Here is a 14,190-nt window from a genome sequence, read left to right as displayed (position 1 = left end):
TTTGTGGAAGCACTGACCCCTCCTACTCTCATCCATCCATCCTTTAGTGAGGGCCCAAACAGTTAATGCCATCTGGAATTTTGTAAATTCTTTGGCGTTGTTTTCCTTTGCTTCATCCTTTAGATCCTTTGTTACATGCCCCTAAGTTTTACCCTCGACCTATCCATCGGTCGTAACATAATCCATAATTTTGGCCCTAAAATCTGCCCTCGATTTTTACATGAGGTCAATTTACAGTCGAGTATATATGATACTTAAAACCTTCAAGTGTTGTTAAACTGTACTTCCCCTCATCCCTGATGACTGCCCATACAGGCTGGGACTGAATGGGGGATCTGGAGAGTCACAGATTCCCATTTCCTCCTATGTACTCTGTTTATGAACTGGACATCAGGTAAAGCTTAGTCACTTCGTTGGTCTAGTTAAAGATAAAGGTTAGTAACATCCCATTATTGGTTATTAACTTCACTGCATTTATAAAATCTTACTAAGAGAGTGGGAAGACAATAAAATCTCGTCATTCTTGTATGCCATGGGTGAGGAATTCTTTGTCCTCCAGATGTATTGGATTTTAATTCTTGGAAGCCTCAGTCAAGTTTAAAGCACCATGGGACCTGTACTCAAAAATATCTGGATGTGCAACAGTTTTCTGCTCCTATGTGCACCATCTTGTGTTCCTATATGAATGACCACAAGTAGAGAGTGGTACTTCGATAGGTGCTTCTCTTGAGCCCATGCAGGTTTTTATCACTGAGAGAACTAGTATTGTGGAGGAAGTTACATTTTAATATACTTAAGGAAGAAATCCAGTTGGTATTCCTTTACTGATGAAGGCATTCCAGAAGTGGAATTGGGAATGGAGGAATTTGCCACTGTGCTTTGTCTCAAACAAAGTCAGCATCAGTCCTCTAATCCTTCAAAGCAGTTAGGATGTGTGTGTGTTTCTGTTTCTGTGTGTATTTCTATCTCCTTGTTTCAGTGATGGGTGCTTTCCACCAATGGAAGGACACCAAATGGATATCATCCTAAATCCTTACACAGATTTTCTCAAAACAAAACAAAAAGGTCCACTTGATGTTGTAGTTATGTGTAGCCGAGTATATTTACTTTTAAATATTGTGCCCATTTGTTTGAGGACAAAATAATCAATTTATTTTGGCTAGTTGCCTGCTTCCAATTACCTAAACTAATTGGACAGAAATAGCTGATTTGAGAGCCGAAATGCAAGTGGTAATCCTACTCAGTTTTATGAACTAGGACGTGTTTAGTTGCTAGGGGTCTCCCTGTACCAGATGGAGCATCTGTCAGGTGTTTTTCTCTGACCACACAAACAATTGTAGTGGAATTATTAGAACATAGGCAACCTGTTCTTTTATATCTAAGGATTGAAGGAGTATTAAAAAGGCTTTGGATTCCACTCTGATTCAAGTTGAAATGCGACTAATTTGCAAAAACCTTGCAGCCAGAAGTATTGCTTGGGGTCATCTTTCCCTACAGTTAGGCCTACACATATGTTACAGTGTTAAATGATTTGATTTTCCTACTAAATATTGCTTAAGGTGGGTATCCTGCTGAATTATTCATACAAAAAGTAGTTGTGTTTCCCATGAGGGGTGGGTGGGAATTGAGTCCCTTTCCCTTTAAGAATAATTCCTTTATTATGTCATCTCAAATGGCATGATTGTGTGCAAGTTTTGAAGCTCTTCAGATCATATAATAATTCCAGGTGTTATAAAAAGGTTGCAAGGAGTTTGGCCGATTTTATGATGAAATTATACTCATAGCTCTTCCCTAATTATACTCCTCTCCACCCCGTGTGCTCTTTGCATTAGTTCACCCATGTGCTCTTTGCATTAGTTCACATCTGACTCACTCCAGTGGAACATGGTTCTGAAAACAGTTGGATTTTTATTCTCAATTAAAAAAAGGTAAAGTTTTGAGTGGCTACTGTTTTTTTTCTTCCAGTAGCCCATTACAGAAGTCTCTGCTACATGAATCCATCTCAGATTTTGGTAGAGCCTAATTTGAATGTATGTGCTCTCTTCTCACTTTCCATTGTATGCTTGTGTAGAGATGCAGATTATATGGCTTAAACATCAACCATGATTTTCCACTATGCTCCCCACTCTCCCCACCAAATTTGCATCATTTGATTGACTTTGTCAGCTGACAAGGAATCCTAGAGAATTAGAATACTTTCATGGTATTTTATTTGGCCTAATAAAGATACTGTACTTTAAGGGCCTGCATGGTGTAGCAGTTTGAGCATTGGACCAAGGTTTGAATCCTGGCATGGCCATAGAACCCCATTGGATGACCTTGGGCAAGTCACAGTCTCTAAGCCTCAGAGGATGGCAATGGCAAACCTCATCTGAAGAAATTTGTTAAGAAAACCCTACAGTAGGTTTGCCTTCCATAAGGTGGAAATAACTTGAAGGCAGAAAACAACTACGGTAATAGGGATTTTAGCATTTTTTTTTTTTTCCCCCCCCCCCCCCCCTTGCCCACTATGGCTCAGCACTGCTACCTTTGCTTTTGATGGAAAAACTGATTGACTCTTCATCAAAAGATGTCATACTAATAATGTTTTAAATGCATTCTTCTCTCACATTTATCCCAGTTTTGCCACTGAAGGGCAAAAATTTAATAATCATCATATTGTTTGCCAAAACATAATTTCACATAGTTTTTGATGGTTTTTTGGGGCTATGTGGCCATGCTCTAGAAGAGTTTCTTCCTGACGTTTCCCCAGCATCTGTGGCTGGCATTCTCTGAAGATGCCAGCCACAGATGCTGGCGAACCGTCAGGAAGAAACTCTTCTAGAACATGGCCTCATGGCCTGAAAACCCCACAAAAAACTATGGATGCCGGCCATGAAAGCCTTTGACTTCGCATAATTTCACACTTTCTCCTTGAGATGCGCGTCAGGTATTATCTCAAGACAGGTAGAAATTGGAGCTCTTCCCTTCTTTTTAAGTTGTTATTTGAACTTCTCTGTCATTATATTTTGCTTACTGGGGTTATCATGATAAACCTCCTTTCATAAAGAATAAATAACCAATTCTCTGAAGATGCTAGCCACAGCTGTTGGCAAAACATCAGGAATAAAGTCTTCTAGAACACGGCCTCATAGCCTGAAAAACCCACACAAAATTATGGATGCCAGTGGTGAAAACCTTTGACTTCACATAACCAATCTGCTTGACATGCTGCATGCAACTCTGAATTATGTGAAGGCACTGATGACCATAGTATAAATGCATGAGTTAGAAATACCAGCAGAGCCAGATTGATATGCTGCAGTAAAGGTATTAAGGCTCGGATAATTATTTTATGCTGAAGAGGAAAATAGATCTGTTTTGATGTTTTCCTATGAACAAATATGTAGCAAAAAAGTTCACATTCTGCTAGATAACAGCAACTTTTCTATCTTTGGATACTGGAAATTGTTCGGTATTGATGGTAGAACATCAGCTCCAGAGGTAGGTAGCTTTGTGTGTGTGTGACGTCAGTTTTCTAGCCCTGAAGGAGTGCAGAGGCCAAACAGACTACCAAAAAACTTTATTAAGGCCTAGAAATATCCTAAAGACCACGTTGCATTTGAAAAATGGTTGGGAGGGGGAAAAACCATTTTAAATCACTGCTTTTGGTAGAAAAGAGGCAAAAGTTTTTATTCTGGGTTCCTTAATATTTTTCTCTGTAGACTATCCTTGAATGGCTTCACTATGACATTCAGTACTTCACCTATGTTGCTAAGATCCCGTTGCACTGCTGCAGTCTCTCTTACCACTCCAGTTAGTCATGTATCTGGGCCTGCCTGCTTGTTCTTTGCTTTGATCATGAGATATATTATTCTACTGATGTCCTATGTGCATACTATTTATGTACTGGTGGCTGTTCTGTTTGCCTCCAGACCAGCCATTTGGCTACCTCCTTATCCTTTAAGGCTCAATGTGTGCAAGACTGAACTACCTAAATTTGTTTCCAGGCATCCTCCCACCTCACATTCCATGCCTCTACCTATCTGTCAACAAGATGAGTAGAGATTATGTTAAATCTGCACAAACCTTGTGTGTTGTTTGCCTTCAAGTTGTGTTCAGCGTATGATGACCCTAAGCGGAACCTATCACAGGGTTTTCCTGGCAAGGTTCGTCAGAGGGGATTTGCCATTGTCATCTTCTGAGGCTGAGTGTGACTTGCCCAGGGTTACCGAGTGGATTTCATGGCCGAGTGGGGATTTGAACCATCATCTCCAGAGTCCTAGACCAATGTTCACATCACTATGTGAATCCTGTATGATATTTACCTATACATAAGCAGCGTCCCAATGGGACTTCCCCAATCCTTACTTACCAGGCAAGAATCACTGCGATGGGAGGGGGGGTCTTATTTCCCATCACTTGAGAAGCAGCTGGCTGATGTTTCCACTCCTTCATCCCCTTTGAGCAATCATCATTTTTGCGACAGGCAGAAACAAGGTCCCTGTTGCAATTCTCCCTTGCATTGGAGGTCACTCACATAAACAGGGATGGGAAGGGCAGGCAGCCAAATCCTGAGTGACAGGAAACAGAACCCCATCAATCCCTGTGGCTGCTGCCAGGTAAAAGGAGATTGGCCCCTAAATTAGAATGGGCATCATAACAATAAGCACTTATGCTATTGTGAATTTACCCCATCCTTCTCTAAAGACATCAAAGCTTGTGGCTATCACTGGCTCTTGTGTCAGTAAATCCAATACATTTGTTTCCTTGCGCATCGTATTACAAAGTACCTTCTTTGGTCTGTTTTGCTACCACCCAATCGTCTGGGTGATGTTGAGTTTCATGTCCTCAGGGAAGGGGGGAAAACCCCTTTATATCCACTTTCTTTGGCCATACATGATTTCATGAAAAGCTCTCCATGTTTATACAGACCTCCATCCTCAATTGCCATTTTACTTGAGATACTGCAAATAGAAGATACTCAAGTCAGCTGATTGTATGGGTACTTGCATCTTTCCTAGCTCTGTAATACAGTATATTTTTAGTTCTTATGTAAGGCAACTATAATGGCCTAGATTCTGCAGTGTAGCCAGAATGAAAAATGCATTTTTGAGCAGTGAGTATATTTGGGAGCCAGGTTTTAAGTGTGTGTATGTGCATGTATTCACATCTCCCTCATGGTAGGAAAGATATGGGGAGTACATAGTGGTTTGAGCATTGGACTACAACTCTAGAGATCAGGGTTCGATTCTCCAGTCTGTTCTGGAAACCTTGGGCAGAAGCCCCCCTTCTCAGGGTTGCCTTAGTGCTGCCCTAAATTGGAAATGACATAAAGGCACACAAAACTACAAATAAATAAGGATCACTTGGCTTTCCACCTTTTGCTTGGCCCTGTTTCTCTTTTTCACTCACAGAAGTACCCACTTGACTTGCCAATTGGGATTTCCAGGTAGAGTCCAAACAGTCCAGCAAGTTTCAACTTTTGCCAAACTGGGGTTGGTCCTTGGGAATTAATCCAAGCCATTCCCTGGAACAAATATCCAGAGCCGCATCCTGAACCTAGAAAAGTGGGTGAAAGAATAAGGGCTGGAAAGTGTCATGATCAATATTATGGTAAAAGGATCTTGTTGATGCTTCCAGACGGAGTTCATCACACGAAGGGGATCGGGAGTTTATCCCATGAATATCCCAGAAAAATCTTGTAATTACGCATAATGATTTCACATGATGTCGCACACAACCCAGCATTAAAGCATCTTTTTACTTTCAGGATTTCAGTGAGAATGCATTTCTGATATCGCTTTATTTGCACAATTGCGTGTGATAATCATTTGTGCAATTACTCGCCATTTCTGCTTCATTTGCAGGATGCTTTAAATGCACTTTAATCTCTCTTTAATGCTGAAATTGTTCCCAGTGTGATAAACTCCATAGACTTGGTCTCCTTTCTCAGATGTCTATGCAAGCTTATACCACAATGTTTTTTTTTAATTTGGTCAGTCTTAAAGGTGCTACAAGATCCCCTTTGTGCTTACTGCTATAGCCTGGGGTAGTGGTTTGGGTGTTGGACCACAATGCTGGAGACCAGGGTTCGATTCCCGGCTCAGCCATGAGACCCACTGGGTGACCCTGGGCAAGTCACACGCTCTCAGCTTCAAGGGATGGCAATGGCAAACCTCCTCTGAAGAAATCTTGCCAAGAAAACCCCAGGACAGGGTTGCCTCCAGTCAGCAATGACTTGAAGGCACACAACACCCACTTCTGCACTCAGGGTGACCACCAGGCGTCCTCCTTTTCCAGGACACGTCCTACATTTCAGCTTCCAGTCCAGGAGAAATTCCAAAACATCCTCCATCTGGGACAGGACTAAGAAGCATGCATTTCTATTGATATGAAGGCTTTTGGCTCTGCTCTGGGCCCACAACAAACTGCAACTCCCAGAATTCCATAGCCTTGAGCCAGAAAAGAGTTCTTTCTCCAGTGTGGATGCAGCCAAAGTGGTATCACCCCGGATCATTTCTCCAGTGCGGATGCAGCCCGTCCCCTGCCGGACATCCCCGGTCCTAGCTGCCTGCCTCCCTGGGGGCGGAGAGAGCCCTTCCCATCCCAGCCCTGTTTGAGGAGCACCGCTTAGCAACGCCGGGAGAGGAGGAGGAGGAGGAGGGATGCCTTGGCGCAGAGGAGCAGCAGGAGGAAGGAGGCTGCCGGCTCGGCTCCGGAGGGGCTGCTAGGCACAGACAAGCGCAAGGGAAAGCAAGGGCCAGCCTGACACCATGAACCCCCAGCCCCAGCCCCTGGGGTGAGTACTAGGCAGGCTCGGGAGCATTTCCTTCGGGGTGGGAAGGGTCTCAGAAGACAGCACCTGGCTCTCCGTCTGCCTTCTCCTCCGCCCCTTCCTTCCTCGACTCCTCCTTCCCTCCCTCCCTCTCCTCTTCTTTCTGCTCCCTCCCCCCTCCCTCCTTCCTTCCTTCTCGTCCTCTTCCTTCCTTCTTCTTGTTCTCCTTCCTTCCTTCCTCCCCCTCCTCTTCCTCCCTCCCTCCCTCCTTCTCTTCTCTTCCTTCCTTCCCCTTCTCCTCCTCCTCTTCTCCTTCTTCCTCTCCTCCTCCTCTTCCTCCTTCCTTCCCCCCTCTCCTCTTTTCTTCTTCTCTTCCTCCTCCTCCTTTCCCTTCCTTCCCCTCCTCCTTTTTCTTCTTTCCTTCTTCCTCTTTTCCTCTCTCCTCCTCCTCCTGCCCCTCCTCCCCCTTCCTTACTCTCTTCCTCTTCCTCCTCATTTTCTCTTCTTCTTCTTCCTCCTTCTCCTCCTCTTCCTCCTCTTCTCTCCCTCCTTCTTCTTTTGGTATTTCATTTACTTATTTACAACTCCCCTCCATCTTTTTTTTTTTTTATTTGTAGGCCCCTTCTCTCCATTACCAAACTGTTGAAAATGAAATATAGATTCACATATATCACGATGGACACATTGAGTAACATTCAACCATGTTAGTTTGGACGATCAGTACGCAAAGGGGACTTGTAGCACCTTTGAGAGTAACTGAAAGAAAGAAGTTGGCAGCATGAGCTTTCATAGACTTAAGTCTGCTTCTTCAGAGGCATGAGCTGTGAGAAAGATGTTGTAGTAGAAGCTTTGGTAGACTTGATCTACTTTGTGAGATGTATCTGAGGAAGTAGATCAAGTCACAGTTACGCTCATGAAGACCCTCATTGCCTAAGGAGCCAGGGTTGCAGCAGGCTGCAGGAGCTAAACCTCAACTGAAGGAAGAGGGTTAAAGGAAAAGATCATTTACAGACAGCAAAGGGATCTGAGCAAGAGGAGAACCAGCGTAGCTCATTCATATTCCTCTGGAATGATACCAGTGCCTGGGTACATGGAGTAGTAAGTTAATATTAAAAGGCTGAGTCCAAAACAAAGTTAGTTGTTATCTTCTTGCTTGTGCAGGTTGCCTGTTTGAATACAGATCTTGCACCCCTTGCCACTGAACCAGCAAAGTCCCTCATGCAAGAGAAATGCAAGAACTCCTGGTATTTCTCTAAATCCCTTTGCCCTGATGAGGTTTTCCTTTCTTTAATGAGCTGCCAGAAATGAAAAGGGCAAGTAAGCAAAGCACCTCTGAGCTTGGCCTGCTTCAGCTCATTTACACCTGCTTTCCTTTCTCTTGAGTACTTTGAAGGAAGGAAGGAAGGAAGGAAGGAAGGAGAGGGAAAAGCAGAGGACAGGAAACTTAAAAGTAATTAAAGTTCCCTCCATTAGAAATGCAACAATCTCCTTGATGTTAAAATGTTCATATTCAATATTGACAGTTTCTGGGCTTGTTAATTAATTTTGGGAGAACTGTGAGGAAAAAAAGGTAAGGAATCAACAACTGTAATACATTCACTGCTGTCTGTATTTCACAGACTTTGCAAAAACATGTTTAGTTTTTCATTTGCTAATATTCTCACAGGGCTAAGGAAACCGCTATATAGATACATACATTTCAATAAAGAAGCCACTCATGTTTTAAAAACATATGGTCTTGTGAAGATAATCACACTGAATTTATGTATTTATTGCAGACCAATCATATATCATGTTTTGGCTCAGATTTCTTTATGGTAAACTGATCAAATTGTTGAAATAGTGTTGATAGCAGAGTCCTTGGGGTTTTACATAAATTATGTCCACCAAGTGTACCTCTTTTCAGTTATTAATGGACTTTTCCTACAGTTTGGGGCAACAAGTAGATGTTAGGGGGCTGCATTGACTCCCCCATGAGATCATAGAAGACTGCTTCTATGGTTTTCCATCTCTAAAATGTGTGGTTAAGATGACCTCCAAGTGTCCCATGGTGGTTATGGGGTCAATTTTGCCATCTTTTGGACCTTCTCTGAGCAGTTATGTCACTTTCTATTTGAAAAAGACATCTCCTTGATCTAAAATAGCACTCTTTCAGTGTGTGTGTGTGAGAGAGAGAGAGTGTACATGGCAAAATCACATCCACATTCCTAAGGAGCATTTGGGGGCCAAACATTGTTTTGGTGCTGTTATACCCTGAAAGCCTGAAATAGTTGTGGCCTATGGGCAAATTCTCCCCCATGTAGGTCTAGGTGCAAGGAGTATTTAAGAGGTGAATCTTGAGCAAAGTATTGCTTTGTGGTCGCAAACCATAACTACTTCTTCGTGGTCTCTGCGAATCATACAAATGGGTTTCACTGCGCCTGCGCAGTGCTGTTCGGATACTTCTAGAATCACTGGGCAAAGTACACTTTGCAACATATAGAAACTTTTTGGCGGTAACCCCGCCCCCCTCCTATAAAGCCCCGGTTCCCGCTCTTTTCCCCAGTTTGGCTGCTGTTTGGAACTTCGCTCATCTTAGCTCGTTTTTGGATCACTGGTTTTTTGACTCGGACTGTTTTTTGGACTTTGGCGTTTCTTCTTCCCCCGTGTACTGGACTCTTGGACTGTTGACCTTGATTTTGGAATTCGTTTTGGATCTGTCGACCTCGCTAGCGATGTCTCCTCCATTCAAGAAATGTGACATTTGCGGGGGGAAAGTGCCGGTGCAGGATCCCCACACCTCCTGCCTTTTCTGTCTCGGGAAGGACCATGATGTTAAGTCCTGCTCCCTCTGCAAATCGATGTCCTCCCACCCCCCAAAAAAACACCCCAGTGGTACTGAAGTCATGACTGACTTGTCCCATCATTTTTAATAAGAGTGAAATATTTAATTGAGGATGCAGTCGGTTAGCTAGTAGTAAGACTCACTGAAATCAGCAGAACTTGTTTCTGGCTAGACTTGTATAGCATTCTAATGTTAAGCTGCAGCCCTGTGCACATTTTGGGCAGCATCCAGCATTGGACTTCCATAGGCAGAACAACAGAATCGAGTGGAAAGGAGAGCCAACTGAAGAAGTCTATTTTGTCCTCCCCTCTTCAGATAATCCTTCCACCCATACTTCCCAAAGTGATGATGGAGGACTCAGAAAACTTCCCAAGACAGTTTTTGGGAAGCATGAGTTACATGAAGGAAGGGAGCTTTGTCATGAAAGTAACTACAATTCTAGAACAATCGAGGATTTAGAATTTAGCAGGAAGAAAATCACATTGAATAATAATAATAATAATAATAATAATAATAATAATTTTTAAATTTATATGCTGCCTCTTCCGCAGCATCGAGGCAACTTACAATAACAGATAAAATACAATATAAAATATCACATATATTAGAATACAGTCCATCAATTCCCTTCTCCCAACTATACCTATAATAAAATAACAAAAACAATTAAAACAATTTAAACAAACATCTAGCCAGTCAGAGACAAGGGGATGGGCAATCTGGGTGTTCTCTGTGATAGTCTATTTCCATGTTAGACCAGGTGGATTATTCAGGGAAGGCCTGTCGGAAGAGATCTGTCTTGACAGCCCTTTTAAAGCTGTCAGGATTGGTAATGTTCCGGATTTCTTCCGACAGACTTGCTTCCTTGCTTCCAAGGCAACTTGTATAGGATCACTCTGTATTCAGTTCTGTGTATCTAGCTGGTTATTGCACTGTGGGATGTCTTGTAGATGGCTATGTTACTAGGTAATATGTTCAAACAAGGTGTCCAGATTGAAGGCAGGGCTCCTACTATGTTAATAGTTGTGAGGAAGTCACGCAAATGACATGTTCTGAAATTGTTCCTTTTATAGAAAACCAGAATCCCCAACTAGCCTCAACTTTTCAAATGAAATATTTTTGACCCTTCAATTTCCTAATTCTTTTTTGCCTAAATTTCATTTTGTGTAAGTTCATCATCAAACCATAAGATTTTGTAGGATGGGGAGGGAATCTTGAAGTCTTCAGTTGCTGTTTAACTGCATCTTCATACAACTCTAGCCAGCATAGGAAATAATTCGAAATGCTGGGAGTTGCCATTCAACAACACTTGGAAGGCTGATTCCCAGTTGTCAAAATAGACAGATATCTAGACAAAACTGAAGCTGTCCTTACCCACTGGGACCCTTTGGACTCTTTGGGCCTCTAGATTTTTTGGACTCCACCTCCAATGGTCTCTTTCTAATGGCCATGCTGTTGGGTTCCCTATTCTGGATTGGAGGTTTAATTCCTAGTTATTGGAAATAAGGTAATATAAATAATAAATAAGGTAATACTTACTTATTTAATTAATTAAAAGGTGCAGGGAAACCAAAAAGTCAAGGAATAAAAAGACATAACATCTGTCAAGTTTCTTTATAAGGTCTGGACAACTTCAGACTACAGCTGAAATTGCATCTTGAACTGCTTCCCTACAAAAATATATATCTTGCATGTAGAAAATTAGCAAGTTATGGGATAAAATAGTTAATTGGACTTGTTTATTACATACTTGTATTCTGCATGCAGTAAGATTATTATTTTGATGATGATTTAAACTGAAAAAATTCAGAAATGCAAGTTCTCACTTTGAAAAAGGTAAAGTTCTAGAAGACGTTTCTCATATGTGTTTGTTGATGTGGATCAGCTTCATGCTGTTCTGTGAAGTGTTCAAGCAGCTTGGAGAAACAAAGGCCTGCAGTCCAAAAATTAACTGGTTAATTCAAATTGGTATATGCCAATCAGATAATAATATATGTCTCTTATCATAGAAGTATAGAGATGGGAGGGACTCCAGTTCATTTCCTATCAATGCAAGAAACTGTAAAAGCATCTTTGACAAATGGCCAACCAACCCTGTCTAAAAACTTCCTAACGTACAGAATAGATAAATCTCCTTTTTGGGGTGTAATTTTAATCCATTTGTTTGGATCCTGCTGGTTTGAGCAGGAGAAAATGTGAGACAGTTTTTCAAATCTTTGAAGGTGGTTACCATGTCATCTCTCAGAGGTCCTTAAGTTAAATTCCCTCAACTATTTCCAGTAGAGCTGGGTGTTCAGACCCTTTCCAGAGCCTCTGAATGCATTCTAACATGTCAGTATGGTTCCTTGAACTGGATGTGGTACTTCAGGTGAAGGCTAACTGGATTAGAGTTATTTCCCTTGGTCTGGACACCATATTTCTGTTAATGCACACTAGAATTTCTTCATCTATTTTTGCTTCTCATCACATTGTTGACTCATATTTAGCTTGTGATCTACTAAGTCTCTTTTTTTCACATGTACTGCAGTAAAGCTAGTTGTCACCCATCCTATATTTATACATCTGGGTTTTCCTTCCTAAATGGAGTTCTGGAGCTGGATTCTGGAATGATTTATCTGTGTATAAACTGTAATCCAGAGTTAATTTACTGTGGTTCTGGGACCAGATCCTGAGGCAACTTACTTCCAGTATGTCTCCAGTTCAATAGAAATTAGTCCTTTCATCCAAAGAACACCTGGTTGGTGGTGCTGGCTGCAGTGTGAGTCCCTACTGTGAGATTAAGCCCATCACTCCATAGTGTGAATGTGACTGGAGCAGAAAGGAGGAGTACCCATCAAGATGTATGTATCCCGTGAAGCCGAATAAAAGTTGGGGTGGTTTGGTTTTGACATGGAAATGGACAACTGTGATGGGGGTTGTGCACATCAGCACCCATGATGGCTCTTAAGAAGAGCAGTATTCTATTCTGTATGTTCATGTGACTGTGTATGGCTCTTTAGTACCTTTCCTGGTGTCAAAACCAATCTGATCTGTTGGTAGTTAACCAGGTCCACCTCCCACCCATTCTTGAAGATTGGGACAACATTTGCCAGCTCCTGATCTACAAGGACCTCACCTGTTCTCCAAGAATTTGCAGAGATTATGGATGGAGTTTCTGAGATAACATCAGTAATTTCCTTTAGCACCCTTGGAAACAGTTCATCTGGCTGTGGAGATATGAATTAAACTGAAGTACTACATGTTCCTGGATGACCTCTCTAACTGTGTTGGGATACAGTCTGTTCACTGAATTTCTTATTCTGTTTTGACCAGGTCAAACACTGTTTTCCTTTTGGGAGAAGACTGAGGCATAGCCATGGTTGAATAGATTCACCTTCTCTGTCACTCATTGGCATTTCTCTGTCATCTCTATGCAGCAGACCTACCACTTCCTTGTTCATCGTCTAGCTTTGGACATAGCCAAAAGGCCACTTTTCATTATTTTTCACACCTTTTGCAAGCCTGAGTGTATTATAAACTCTAACTTTTATGAGCTCCATCAAAATACTGGTTTCTCATTTATACACTTAATTGGTGACTTACTCCATGTATTACTTGTACATGGACTGTTTAAATCTTAACATATCCAATATATCTTAGCATATCTTTTTATTCAGCCAATCCAGTTTCTATAGATACTACCCACTCTTCTTTCTTGATGGAATTTTTTTGCAGTTGTGGCTCATATATGCCACCTTTAAGAAACTGCTACCCACCATAAACTCTTTTGCCTTTGAGTACTTCTGACCATGGGATCTCATCCAAGTTTTGCTTATGTTTGTTGAAATCAGCTTTTTGAAAGTCCACAGTGAGTACATTCAGCTTTCACTTTTCCTTGTAGAAGACATGGGCTGCGTCTACATTGGATAATTAATATAGTTTGACACTGCTTTAACTGTCATGGCTCAATGGTATGGAATTCTGGGATTTGTAGTTTTGTGAGATATTTAGCCTTCTCTGTCAGAGAGCTTGTGTGCTACAGCAAACTACAAATACCAGGATTCCATAGAATGGAGTCATGACGGTTAAAGTGATGTCAAACTGCATTATTTCTATAGTGCAGCCACGGTCATTTCTACTCAAACTTTCCTACTACAGTACTTTCATTTTGTTGACAGTTCTTCCCTTTTAGTAAGGCTCAAATCGAGGATAACCTATCCCTTTGTAATTTTTTCCACTTTCTAAGAAAAGAAAAGAAAAAAGAATTTATTCATAAGGCAAGTGGGGACTTGGTTGGACCTTATAGTGCTGACAGAATTTAACTTACAACAGATATCAGGGTAGTTGAAGTCTTCCATTACTACTGTATCTCTTCTTTTTTAATGTTTACTATCTTATCAAGAAAGATATTACCTCATATGAATTCAGGCAAGTAATATATAAGCACACTTTTCATGGGTGATTATAAATAAAAATAACATTCGTTTTCCTTTTAATGTAAACTTATTTTGTTTACAAAGTAGAATATGTTGGCTTTTTCCCCCTTTATCACCAGTTGGAAATAATGCAAGATTGGTTGAAGCTATTAAACCTGATAAAGTACTTCCATTATGGTTTCTTCTCATTATAG

At 41.4% G+C, this 14,190-nt stretch overlaps 1 protein-coding gene across 3 annotated transcripts in view; it reads left to right on the top strand.

The window, feature by feature from the left end:
* Positions 1 to 14,190, top strand: part of ERICH3 (glutamate rich 3) — a 238,763-nt gene that overhangs the window by 147,124 nt on the left and 77,449 nt on the right. The gene's annotated exons all lie outside the window — the stretch shown is intronic.

Source organism: Sceloporus undulatus, chromosome 4 (assembly GCF_019175285.1).
Source record: "Sceloporus undulatus isolate JIND9_A2432 ecotype Alabama chromosome 4, SceUnd_v1.1, whole genome shotgun sequence".
NCBI lineage: Eukaryota > Metazoa > Chordata > Lepidosauria > Squamata > Phrynosomatidae > Sceloporus > Sceloporus undulatus.
The sequence above is the reverse complement of the archived record's forward strand: the minus strand, read 5'-3'. Positions and strand labels throughout refer to the sequence as shown.